Source organism: Moschus berezovskii, chromosome 27 (assembly GCF_049115385.1).
Source record: "Moschus berezovskii isolate FMDL1 chromosome 27, NW_MosBer_1.0, whole genome shotgun sequence".
In the NCBI taxonomy this organism is placed as follows: domain Eukaryota; kingdom Metazoa; phylum Chordata; class Mammalia; order Artiodactyla; family Moschidae; genus Moschus; species Moschus berezovskii.
This window is the reverse complement of record NC_142486.1, coordinates 11,400,740-11,412,827: the sequence shown is the minus strand read 5'-3', so window position 1 is coordinate 11,412,827 and position 12,088 is coordinate 11,400,740. Positions and strand designations below refer to the sequence as shown.

The 12,088-nt window shown below is 40.8% G+C and overlaps 1 protein-coding gene and 1 pseudogene across 8 annotated transcripts in view; one reads left to right on the top strand and one right to left on the bottom strand.

Annotated features, from left to right (window-relative positions):
- The window catches only part of AUTS2 (activator of transcription and developmental regulator AUTS2), a 1,225,668-nt gene that overhangs the window by 1,091,278 nt on the left and 122,302 nt on the right, over positions 1–12,088 (bottom strand). The gene's annotated exons all lie outside the window — the stretch shown is intronic.
- LOC129545597 (small ribosomal subunit protein eS6 pseudogene) lies at positions 6,729–7,455 on the top strand (annotated as a pseudogene).

Here is a 12,088-nt window from a genome sequence, read left to right as displayed (position 1 = left end):
ACCATCTGGTGATGTCCATGTGTAGAGTCTTCTCTTGTGTTGTTGGAATAGGGTGTTTGCCATGACCAGTGCATTCTCTTGGCAAAACTCTATTAGCCTTTGCCCTGCTTCATTTCGTGATCCAAGGCCAAACTTGCCTGTTACTCCACGGGTTTCTTGACTTCCTACTTTTGCATTCCAGTCCCCTATAATGAAAAGGACATCTTTTTGGGGTGTTAGTTCTAAAAGGTCTTGTAGGTCTTCACAGAACCGTTCAACTTCGGCTTCTTCAGCATTACTGGTTGGGGCATAGACTTGGATTACTGTGATACTGAATGGTTTGCCTTGGAAACGAACAGAAATCATTCTGTCGTTTTTAAGATTGCATCCAAGTACTGCATTTCAGACTCTTTTGTTGACCATGATGGCTATTCCATTTCTTCTAAGGGATTCCTGCCCACAGTAGTAGATATAATGGTCATCTGGGTTAAATTCACCCATTCCAGTCCATTTTAGTTCACTGATTCCTAGAATGTCGACGTTCACTCTTGCCATCTCCTGTTTGACCACTTCCAATTTGCCTTGATTCATGGACCTAACATTCCAGGTTCCTATGCAATATTGCTCTTTACAGCATCGGACCTTGCTTCTAGCATCAGTCACATCCACAACTGGGTATTTGTTTTGCTTTGGCTCCATCCCTTCATTCTTTCTGGAGTTATTTCTCCACTGATCTCCAGTAGCATACTGGGCACCTACCGACCTAGGGAATTCCTCATTCACTATCTTATCATTTTGCCTTTTGATACTGTTCATGGGGTTCTCAAGGCATGTATACTGAAGTGGTTTGCCATTCCCTTCTCCAGTGGACCAATTACTTATCCAAAGTCACATAAGTAAGTGGTACAGCTAAGTTAAACAAGTCTTTCTGTCAAAGCCCGCGTTTTCAGGCCGCTTATATGTACTGCCTCTAGTGATTCTATTTCCCCAAGTCATTTTTGTTATAGCGTCCCCAAAGTCCTCACTAAGTACTCAGATCTGGGGCACATACTATGTATTTCTGACGGACATCCTCAACTTGCAAGTTTTTCTATACCCAAGTCCCTAATATCCACAAATAATAAGGGCAGGGGCTAGCTTCAAAAAACTCCAGAGATCCCATGTGATCTCTAACTACTAAGAAAAATCCAAGAAATGATGGTACACACATTCAATCAAAGGTTACAGCTATTTGGTATTTTAAACACTTCTAGCTGAGATTCTTAACAGTGCTTAAGAGAAGGCTTAAGTGCATTAAAAGGAAATTCTCTGTACATTTGTTATTCTCATCCCAGCTTTACAGATGAGTAAACACAGACTTGTAGACATTACCAGAAGCTGAGATAGGAATTCTGACTGTTTCTATTCCTCTCCCAAGGCTCGTGAATAACACAAGCTCTTGGTTTAACCCAACTGTCCTCACTCACTGTACTGCAGGTGAGAAGAGGGTACATAAACCAACAGAACGCAAATGGATCCATGAAACATCTTTTAATTAAACCATAAGAAATATTAGAGGGTAAAAAACAAAATTGGTGTTAGATCTTTGAGAGGATGACAAGTTTGTTCATTCTAGGGTAACAGAAATAGTCAATAAAAGAAAACAAAATTTCAACTTCATAAATTCCTTTTTCTATAATGAAAAACTAAAAAAGTTACAAGCCAAATTCATGACAAATGTTGCAAAAGGTTAATATATATGTGCGTGTGTATATATATATACACATACACACATATGTAAAACATAAAAAGTTCACATCAGTTAAAAAATTTTGATCCAAAAACCAGTAAAAGGCAAACATAAATGGAGTTCAATTACTACACAAAAATAAAGGGCAAGCATAGCTTTTTAGAGATACAGTTATGAAACAAATCTAATACCTTTTTATCTCTAAAAATGTAAATAATTACATTTTTAAGGCAAGTATACTTTATATTGCTGATGATAAGATACAGTGTAAAAATAGTATACACTATAAAAACAGTGCTGTGGTTAGTCACTCACTCGCGTACAACTCTCTGCGACCGCTGGACTGTAGCCCGCCAGGTTCCTCTCTCCAACGGGAGTCTCCAGGCAAGTACACTGGAGTGGGTTGCCATTTCCTTCTCCAATAAAGATAGCAGACACTGAAAAAAAACCCTTAAAACAAAAAGCCACCCTGTTGTTATTCTACAACAGAGAATCTATCAAAGAATTAAGGAAGGGAAACCTACATAGTAAAAATAAGCTCTTTGTGGTACAATAGCACAAAATTTTAAATGTCCAGTATTAGAAGAACATAATGGCACAATCTGATATACTATTACTCAGTTATGAAATTATTAATTAAGACAGTAATATGGCAACATAGGAAGTTACTTTTCAAATGTTAAACAAAAGAGAAAATTGTTAGGATTCTACCACTGTAAAACTGATGTCTGCCTTACAGACAAATCCTAGAAATAAAGATATTTAAAAAGAAAGAAAAGGGCTCCCATGGCGGTCCAGTAGTTCAGAACCTATGCTGCAATACAAGGGATACGGGTTTGGTGCCTGGTCTGAAAGACCCCACATCGCAGAGTCACTAAGAACATGCACCACAATAAGTGAAGCTCATCTGCCCTGGAGCCCGCGCTGCACTACAGGAGAAGCCGCCAAAACGAGAGGCCTTTGCACCGCAGCTGGAAAGCAGCCCTGTCTGCTGCAACTGGAGAAAGCCTGAGTGCAGCAACAAAGACCCAGCACAGCCCAAGTACATAAATAAGCAGGGCAGAGGAAGGGTTCTTAAACAGGCGCTGGAGAACGTTTCCCCTCTTTGCAAAATTATTAATAAATGAAATACGTACTGTTAAATACAATGGTAAATAGAGAAAGTAAAGCAGCTCTACTCCTACCCTCTGCCCACCTGCCTCCCTGCCTTGAAGAGAATATGTTTGTGCATGTATGTGTGTCCGTGTGTGTGTATTCACAAAGGAGTTGTAAGTTTCCTAACACCAAAGCTCTTTCTTGCCTAAGATATCTCACCCCTCACAGAGAACTGAGGTTTGGAGTTGGACATGGCATATTTGAAATATATTTAGAAATAAGAAAACAGTACAACTAACATGTCACAGACACAAAAATACAAATATATCATCACTACTTGCCTTCTGTGTGCACTGTAAAATCCAGCTCACCAAAGGATTTTTCATGCTGTTTCTACTAGGAAAACACTCAAAAATCAAATGTTCATCTGAATTTCTTAACATCCCGTAGCAGGTAGATACTGGCTATTTTCTAGGGAGGATTTTCCATAACACTGAGCAGAAAGTTGAGATTAAAGCTCTGCCAGCGATGACTGAAATTAATTCTCTACAGCTGTTTAGGGAACGTGTATTTCAGAAAGAGGGACTCAGCTGACTAGCTTCAAAGTCTCTTCAAGAAGGAAAATGTATTTATAAAAAAAAAAAGCCACAAGCAAACACCTACCAGCCCACATAGCTTATACATTCCCAAAGAACAGCATTATTTGATTGCAACTTTTTGTCCCTTTTTTCTTTAAAGCCTTTTAGGGAGGCAGAACTTCTGACACAACTACCTACTTATGGTAAGAATAGATGAATCAGTGCTTTCATAAAACATTAAAATTTAAAAACACATAAAACCTTCCATAAAAGCAAAAAAAAAAAAAAATCATTTCAGAAGGTGCCTACCCAGTTCATTATTATGCAGATTTCACAAACATTTCCCTAATCAAGGAGAAAGCTGCTCTATAGAATAATGTGTTTTACATGCTTTAGCAACCAAGAGCATTCCTTAGCTTTGGAGCCTCTAGTTTTCAGGAGAAGGGTGAGGAGATCCTGAGTGACAAGAGAGCACTTCAGCGAGGGGACTGCATGTCCCCCCAGGAGAGAGAACTGCCTAGACCACGTTGTTTCTCACTACCGTCCCATCATGCCTATTCAATTCTACCTCTCTCCATAAGTACTGACAATATCTTCCATTTGGGGGTCCACTTGAACTCCTACACATGCATTCCACTCCAGTAATCTACTACCGAATTTCTTTTTTAGGGTACCATATTAAAATCCCATTAGCACATTAGTACTCAATCGTTGCTGCATTTGGAATAACTTAGTGAGTTTTGACAAATACTTGGATTCAACCTCCAAAAGATTCTGATTTAACTGGCATGGAATATGGCTTGAGTATCACAGGGATTTTTTTATAAAGCACCCCATGTGCCTTTTTTATTCTAAAATTTTATATGAAAAGCAAAGAAGCTAGAATAGTCAAAACAATCTTGAAAAAGAACAAAGTAGGAGGATTCACACTACTTCATTTCAATACTTACTAGAGTATAAAAGCACAATAAGCAAGACAAGGGTATTGGGAGAAAGACAATATGTCAATGGAGCAGAATAGAGAGTCTAGAAATAGACATAAGCAGAAACAGACTTAAAAAGACAACTGATTTTCAACAAAGGCACCAGGGATATTCATTGGTAAAAGAAGTGATTTCAAAGGATAATGCTAGAACAACTGGATAAATGTAAGGGGAAGAAATGAACCTCGACTCCTACCTCACATCACACACAAAAATCAGAGATAAAACATAAACCAAAATATAAATGCATATAAATGCAAAGAAGGAAACATAACCTAGGTTAAGTAAAGATTTCTCAGAGACGACACACAAGACTCAAACATACAAGGGGAAAATATGATAGACTAAACTTAATCAAAATTTAAAATTCCTGCTCATAAAGACACCATTAGAAAATTGCCTAATGATGCCTAAAGCCACAGATCCGAAGTATTCATATTATATATATCTGACGTGAGACTTATACCAAAATACATAAAGAGCTCCTATAAATCAATAATAAAAAGACAATCCAACTTTAAATGGTCAAAAGATTTGAACAAACACCTCACAGAAGACAGTGTTCAATACCATTTAGTTGTTAGGAAAATGCAAATTCAAACATAATGAGATCACCATTTTATACCCACTATAATGGCTAGACTTAAAAAGACTAGCAACACAAAATATTTTTGAAGATATGGATTAACAAGAACTCTTGTGCAATACTGGTGGGAGTGTAAAATGGTACAACCACTTCGGAAAACTGTCAATTTCTTGTGAAGTTAAATACATGTACATACCTTATGACCCAACAATTTCACTCCCAGGAATCTATGCAAACTAGGAATCTAGGACCTATGTTCACAAAACAAAAACAACCCTTATATACTAGTGCTTTATTAACAATGGTCAAATGAAACAACTCAAATGCCCACCAAAAGAGAAACAGTTAAACAAATAGTTGCATATCTAACACAACAGAAGACTACTTGGCAATAAGAGAAGAACTGAGTCATACAACAACATAGAACAACCTCAAAAATATTAACAAAATAAACCAAGCACAGAAAAGTACACACTATATGATTTCATTTTTATGAAGATCAGGAGCAGCTGTGATGACCGCAGTCAGAACAGTGGCAGGAATGAGCAGAGACTGACTAGAGGTGAGGACTAAGGAGCGTTTCAGGTGACGGCTGTGTTCTCCAACTGGGCTGGCACATGCCTATTTGTCAAAACTCACTGGTCTGCACACTGTAGGGGTGTGCATTTTACTACATGCAAACGGTACCAAAGAAGTGATTACAACTGGGGGCGGGAGGCAGAGGGGGCGGGGCGATTCCAACGTCTCTCCCTCACCCCTTTCCTCATTTGTGCTCTCCATCAACCAGCATCACGATGATTTCTTGGGCAAACTAACACTGTATGTGTGTGTCCTGTATTTTCATATAACACCCTACACACAACTTGCTGCCCAAATTTTGCACATACATGTGTGGCAGTAGGACACTGAGTAACTGATCTGATCATAGTACTTCCACATTACAGTGTACATCTATTTCAGGAAAGAGTGAAATCTGGGAGAACTAGCAACTATTTACAACACACAACTCCCAGAACACACCTTCTCAAATCTTCTCAGACAGTCCTCAAAGAGCCTGCACTCTGCCTTTCACTTGCCACTACCCTTAAGATAAACCCAGGCCTTCAGCAACACTGTACCTAATCACTTTCAGGACCTGAAAAGGAGGCAGGTACCTCCTCAGGCTAGTCTCTCTCCCTGGAACGTCAGCCCTACCCATCTACATGGATACTCTTTCCTGTCTTTTGAAATATCATTTTCGTGTCACCTCCTTCGTGAAGGGTTCGCTGATCTCTCTCCAAGCTGCAAATGCCCCCTCTCCTATCCTCTCCAAGTACTTAATGAGCATTTCTAGCATAGGAAGGCTATGTGGTAGGCAATCTGGAAATAACAGCATGCCTATCACACTCTTCTTTCTCTATTTGTAAGATAATCATGCTTACTTTTCAAACTTTTATACCTTACTCAGGTGGACTCCATGAGAGCAGAAGGGACCAGCTCTATTTTAATGGTGGCAAATTCTGGTGTACAGCTAGTGTTTGGTATATTTCTATTGATTTTACACATAAATTAATAACTATACCATACCACCTTTCCCCTAAAGTCAGCTGGGACAGAGGACAAAACAAAAACAAACCAAAAAACTGCACCAGTGTATTTTAAGTCTGTGGTAAAGATCTACTTGGGTACTACTGGGAACTCTCAAACCGAACCTAACAATTCTTCTCTTTGGAATATCAAAGTTTAAAAACACTTCAGTTTTTTTTCACTGCATCTCAGAGGCTGTTGGCCACTTCAGAATGAAACTGAACATCTCTTTCCCGGCCACTGGCTGCCAAAAACTCATTGAAGTAGATGATGAATGAACACTTCATACCATTTATGAGAAGAGTATGGTCACAGAAGTTGCTGCTGGTGCTATGGGTGAAGAATGAAAGGGTTACGTGGTCCGAATCAGCAGTGGGAATGACAAACAGGGCTTCCCTGTGAAGCAGGGTGTCTTGACCCATGGCCAAGCCTGCTGCTACTGAGTAAGGGGCATTCCTGTTACAGACCAAGGAGGACTGGACAGAGAAAGCGCAAATCTGTACGGGGCACATCCTGAGTGTTCTCAATTTGGTCATCATGAAAAAAGGGGAGAAGGATATTCCTGGACTCACTGATACTACTGTGCCTTGTTGCCCGGGGCCCAAAAGAGCTAGCAGAATCCACAAACTTTTCAATCTCTCTAAAGAAGATGATGTCCGCCAGTGTGTTGTGAGAAAGTCCCTAAACCAAGAAGGTAAGAAACCTAGGACCAAAGCCCCCAAGATTCAGCATCTTGTTACTCCACATGTTCTGCAACACTAACATCAGCATATTGCTCTGAAGAAACAGCACACTACGAAAAATAAAGAAGAAGCTGCAGAATATGCTAAATTTTGGGCCAAGAGAATGAAAGAAGCCAAAGAAAAATGCCATGAACAGACTGCCAAGAGACAGAGGCTCTCTCTGAGAGCTTCCACTTCTGAGTCTAGTCAAAAATGAGATGTTCTAAAAGTAATAAACAAATAAGATCAAATGTCAAAAAAAAAACTTCAGTTCTTAAAATCTTTAAAAAAAAATTCCACTTCTTTTGACAACTTTTTTCTAATACTATTTTTATCAACTAATGTTATAAGGAGGCAGTTGCCAGATACTTACGTATCTGAACTGTAACAAATTATAATTCAAAATAATGCTACAGGACTTTCCTGGTGGTCCAGTGACTGGGGATCCGCTTGCTAATGCAGGGTACACGGGTTCAGGAAGGTTCCAGACGACTCGGGCAACTAAACCCGTGCGCCACAACCACTGAGCCTGCACGGTGCTCTGCAGCAAGAGAAGCCACCACAATAAGCACCCCGAGCACCACAACTGGAGAGCAGCCTCTGCTCACTGCAACTACAGAAAGCCTGAGAGCAGCAACAAAGACCCAGCACAACCTAAATAGGTATTTTTTAAAAGAACACATTATAAAATAATAATAATAATGTACACATCAAGAAAGCAGAACAGATGTCTTCTCTAGATATTCACCCCCACCAGCTGTTTCTCTCCAGCCACATCCTTTATCCACTTACTCAACATTTCTCAGATTTGTATACAGTTGACAATAATCCCAGTCCCAGGTGATGATTTGAAATTATCTGTAAAGAGGGCAAAAAATTTACCACTGGGGGATTTTTGCACTTATTAATATTTATCCCTAAGGAGTAGCGTTCAATCAAATCTTTTTCATTCAGCTCAGCAAAACAAACCAGAAAGCTAACCAACTGTGTAACCTTGAATCCTGATGCGACAGTTTTTGCTTTCTGTGCCTTCAAAAGTGCAATGTTTTCATTTCCCTGCAAAAGTGCTGATCCAGAGAGCAGAAGACAACAGCAGTCCTGTGGATAGCATTTGTAGGGGAAGAAAAGGAAATGTGAAAGATTAAAGAGATAGCTCCCTCAAAGGCCAATGATGAAATGCTTCGTGGTCTTTTGAACAGAAACTTCTTTGAAATATCGAAAAAACAAAACCAAAGATTCACACAGACCAAAGTCTACAGCAGGTTGTTCTGCAACAGTCCTGCCTCTAACGGTTCTTAAAAGCCATAAAGTGGGGAAATCACGGACTCTGGAGTAGAAAAGGAGTCAGGAAATTGTCTAATCATTTTACAGCAAAGAAACTGATAGTCAGCAAGGAAGCAGGAGTCACCCATGGGGATGTAACATACAATATTGGTGGCAGGTCAGGGGTGACATCCAAGATGGTCTGATTCCTCCAGTTGAGAGATTTCTTTTCGCCATCATCACCAAGCTCCCTTGCTGACTGTCACTCAGAAATTCTCTGGAGACCCCTCTCCTGCTTGCTGGGATCAACTGCTTCTATAGTTTCCTCCTGGGTCCCAACCACCATCCCCTACCACTGTGCTGCCGGTGATTCCCAGATACTCCAAGAAGCTCAGCTTGACTTCTGCAGCTGCCTGAGGAGGCAGACTGAGACTCCTCATCCATTTCACTGAACTATCATGACAGTGTAATGAGCTGTTTCATACACAAGGCCAGTGGACTGGGGTACTGAAGCTTCCTACAGTCCACCCCCTACCCACTGAATCATTTCTAGCACCAAGTCACTTTCTGACACAGCAAGCAGAAAAGCCTCGGTTTCACCAGCCTTTTCTGAAAGCCTTAGAACTGCCAATGATTTCTGAGAAAGCCAGGAATAACATCAACTAACATTTAAAGAGCATGTATTGCAAGCTGGTCCGTGAGGGAAAGGATCTACATGCATTTACTGTATATTTCTCACAACCACCCTAGAGCAGATGCTATTACTATCCCCCATTTTACAAATGCAGAAACTAAGTAACTTTCCCCATGGTCACGTAAGTACTAAGTGGGAAAGCTGGAATTGGGACCTAGTTCTAGGACTGTAGGAATATTACTTAATATTAGACACTAACTTGTTCTATCCTTTGCCCAAGTTTAAACTCTACAAAATGGACCTTTTTCAAAGCAATCCTTATCTAAGTAAAGAAAGCACTCTAAAATGTAGAGTATCCCACATATCCTGAAAGATCTCAGGGAGCTATGCAGCCTATACAACACTCTATATTAGACTACAAGTCAACTACTCCAAATGATCAAGGCTGAAGTGCTGGTGCGGGGGCGGGGGGATGCGCCTACAGGAGCTGCGGTGAATGACGGAGTAAAATTCAGGATAAAGTGTCCAACTGCCTGGTACACAGCCCTTTGGAACAAGAACTGCTGCGACCTGCAGGTTAATACGAGGAGCACATCCGACATAGTCAAATCCTCCTTTTGCTTCTGCTCTGCAGAGGCTCTCACCAACTGTTGACACAGAACGTGTTGTGACACGGAGACTATAAGCAGCAAAAAGTCGCTCCTATCCTGTCTGCTCTTAAAAAAAAAAAAAAAGCTGTACAGGCCACCTCTTAGAAATGGTCATGTTTTCTCAGGTTGCCAGTGGCTCTGATACTTTGTTGACACCACATTCCAGGAAAAACGCAATTCCAGATCTATTTCTCCATATTTGTTTGTTTGCTGGGCTGGGGGAGGAAGGGTGAGTATTTAAGATCTACTCTCCTCATATCTATTTCTATTAAAGGAAAGGACTCCTAACCTTACTCGGTATTTATAAAAGGAATTCATAAATTTCCCCAACAGTACACTTCGATCTGCACTTTAACAATGTAAGTATATCAGTAAAGTCCATTCTTGAAAGAGAAACAGAAGTGCAGGTAAATGAACTGCACAAGGCCACGCAGCTGCTCAAACATTAGCTAGAGTAAGAATTCCTACCCATTTGCCAAGGGAGTTCTCAGTTAAAGTTTTCTATTCTATGAACCAAAATGGCCTTTTCCTCTCCCTTTGTCCCAAGGGCACAGCTTTATCCCTATGGAAAAAACTAAACAGTTACAAGAGCTGCTCATCTTCAACCTTTTGCCCCCACCTATGTAAAGTATATCATCACGCATCCAGTAACAAAAGAAACTACTTTTCATTCTTCTGTCCTTCAATGTGGAGGTCCCAAACTTTCTCCCACATCCCAAGGTTGGAAAAATCACATCTACCCCCTGCTTACATCCTATCTCTCTCTCCACTCTTCCCTCTTCTAATCCCTCCTTCACAGTACCATTCAGATATTGATTATAGAGTTTTGGGCTCACCACTCCCCAAAAGGTAAAGTTCAAACTCAATAACTTCCCCAATCAGATTTTGACTTATGTACCAAATGTCTTTCCCAACCATACCTCCTACCCCTGTGTGTCAGGTTTCACCACGCACCTGTGCTCCAGCAGTCAAATCAAGATCACTGATGGATTTCCAAACACAAGACTCATTTCTCAAATCTTTGCAACGATATTTACCCTCTTTTGTCAGTCTACAACACTATTCCTAGTCTTGACCAGCAAAACAAAACCACTTCAGCTCCAGTCTTGTGATGAATTGTTTAGTCTCTAAGTCCTGTCTGACTCTTTGTGACCACATGAACTGTCGCCCACCAGGCTCCTCTGTCCACAGATTATTTCCCAGGGAAGAATAGTGGAGTCAGTTGCCATTTCCTTCCTCAGGGGATCTTCCTTACCCAGGGATCGAACCCGTGTCTCCTGCTTGGCACGAGGATTCTATACCACTGAGGTACCTGGGAAGCTCTCTGTGATGACTATCCCCAACTTATTTCTCAAAGCTCACAGCACTCAGAATTACAACTATGTAACATACTGTAAAACAGGAGAGCAACTGATTCCCATTCTCATTCCAAGATCGTATATCACAGAGACTCCCTAAAAATCCACTCCACAAATGTGTATGGATTAGGAGCTGGGAACACAGAAAGCAAAACAAACTGGGTCTGAACTTCCATGGAACTTAATTCTACTAGACAGAAAAGAGAAAAATATTTCGAGCATATGCTCGAGGTAGAAACGAGTGCTGTAAAGAAAGGTACAGCAGAGAAAGGGAAGAAAGAGTGCTTGCTTTAGATTGTTAGGGAAAGTCTCCCTGATAAGGAAGCATCTATCAGAAAATTGAATCAAGTGAGGCAAGGACTCTTGAGGGTAGGACCATCTGGGGCAGAGTGGAAAATAAATGTGACAGCCCTGGGCAGAGTGGACAGCGGCAGGAGAACCCGAGCAGAGAGGCTTCAGGGGGCAAAATCACCTGGAGTTGGCACCAATGCAGCACACTACTCACACCTGGTCATTCTGAATCTCCTTTGTTAACGGTCCCCGCTGCCATCCACCGTGACAACTGGATGCTCTCCCGCTGACGGCAAACACTGCCCGTAACACGCTGGTCTCCTCTCGTTGCTCCGGCTAAGTCTTAGTTCCTCCATCTTTAACAGCTTCCTCAGGTGGAACTCCATTTCACCTTCTTTGGGTTTCTTCTGAATTAAGTCTAGAAAATGCTGTGGTCTTACTTCCTCCTTCTTCAAAACATTTCATAGCCTTTTCTGCTGCAGTTCCCAAAAGATCCTAATAAATCTCCCTGTAATACACCGAGCAGCCTTCTCCTTCTCTCATAATAACAGCAGAGGCTATCTGACTTCCTGAGCAGAATTTTCCTTCCTAACAAGCAATATATCTGACTTCTTACAAAATTCTGTCCATTTTATTTCCCTCTGTTACTCTAAA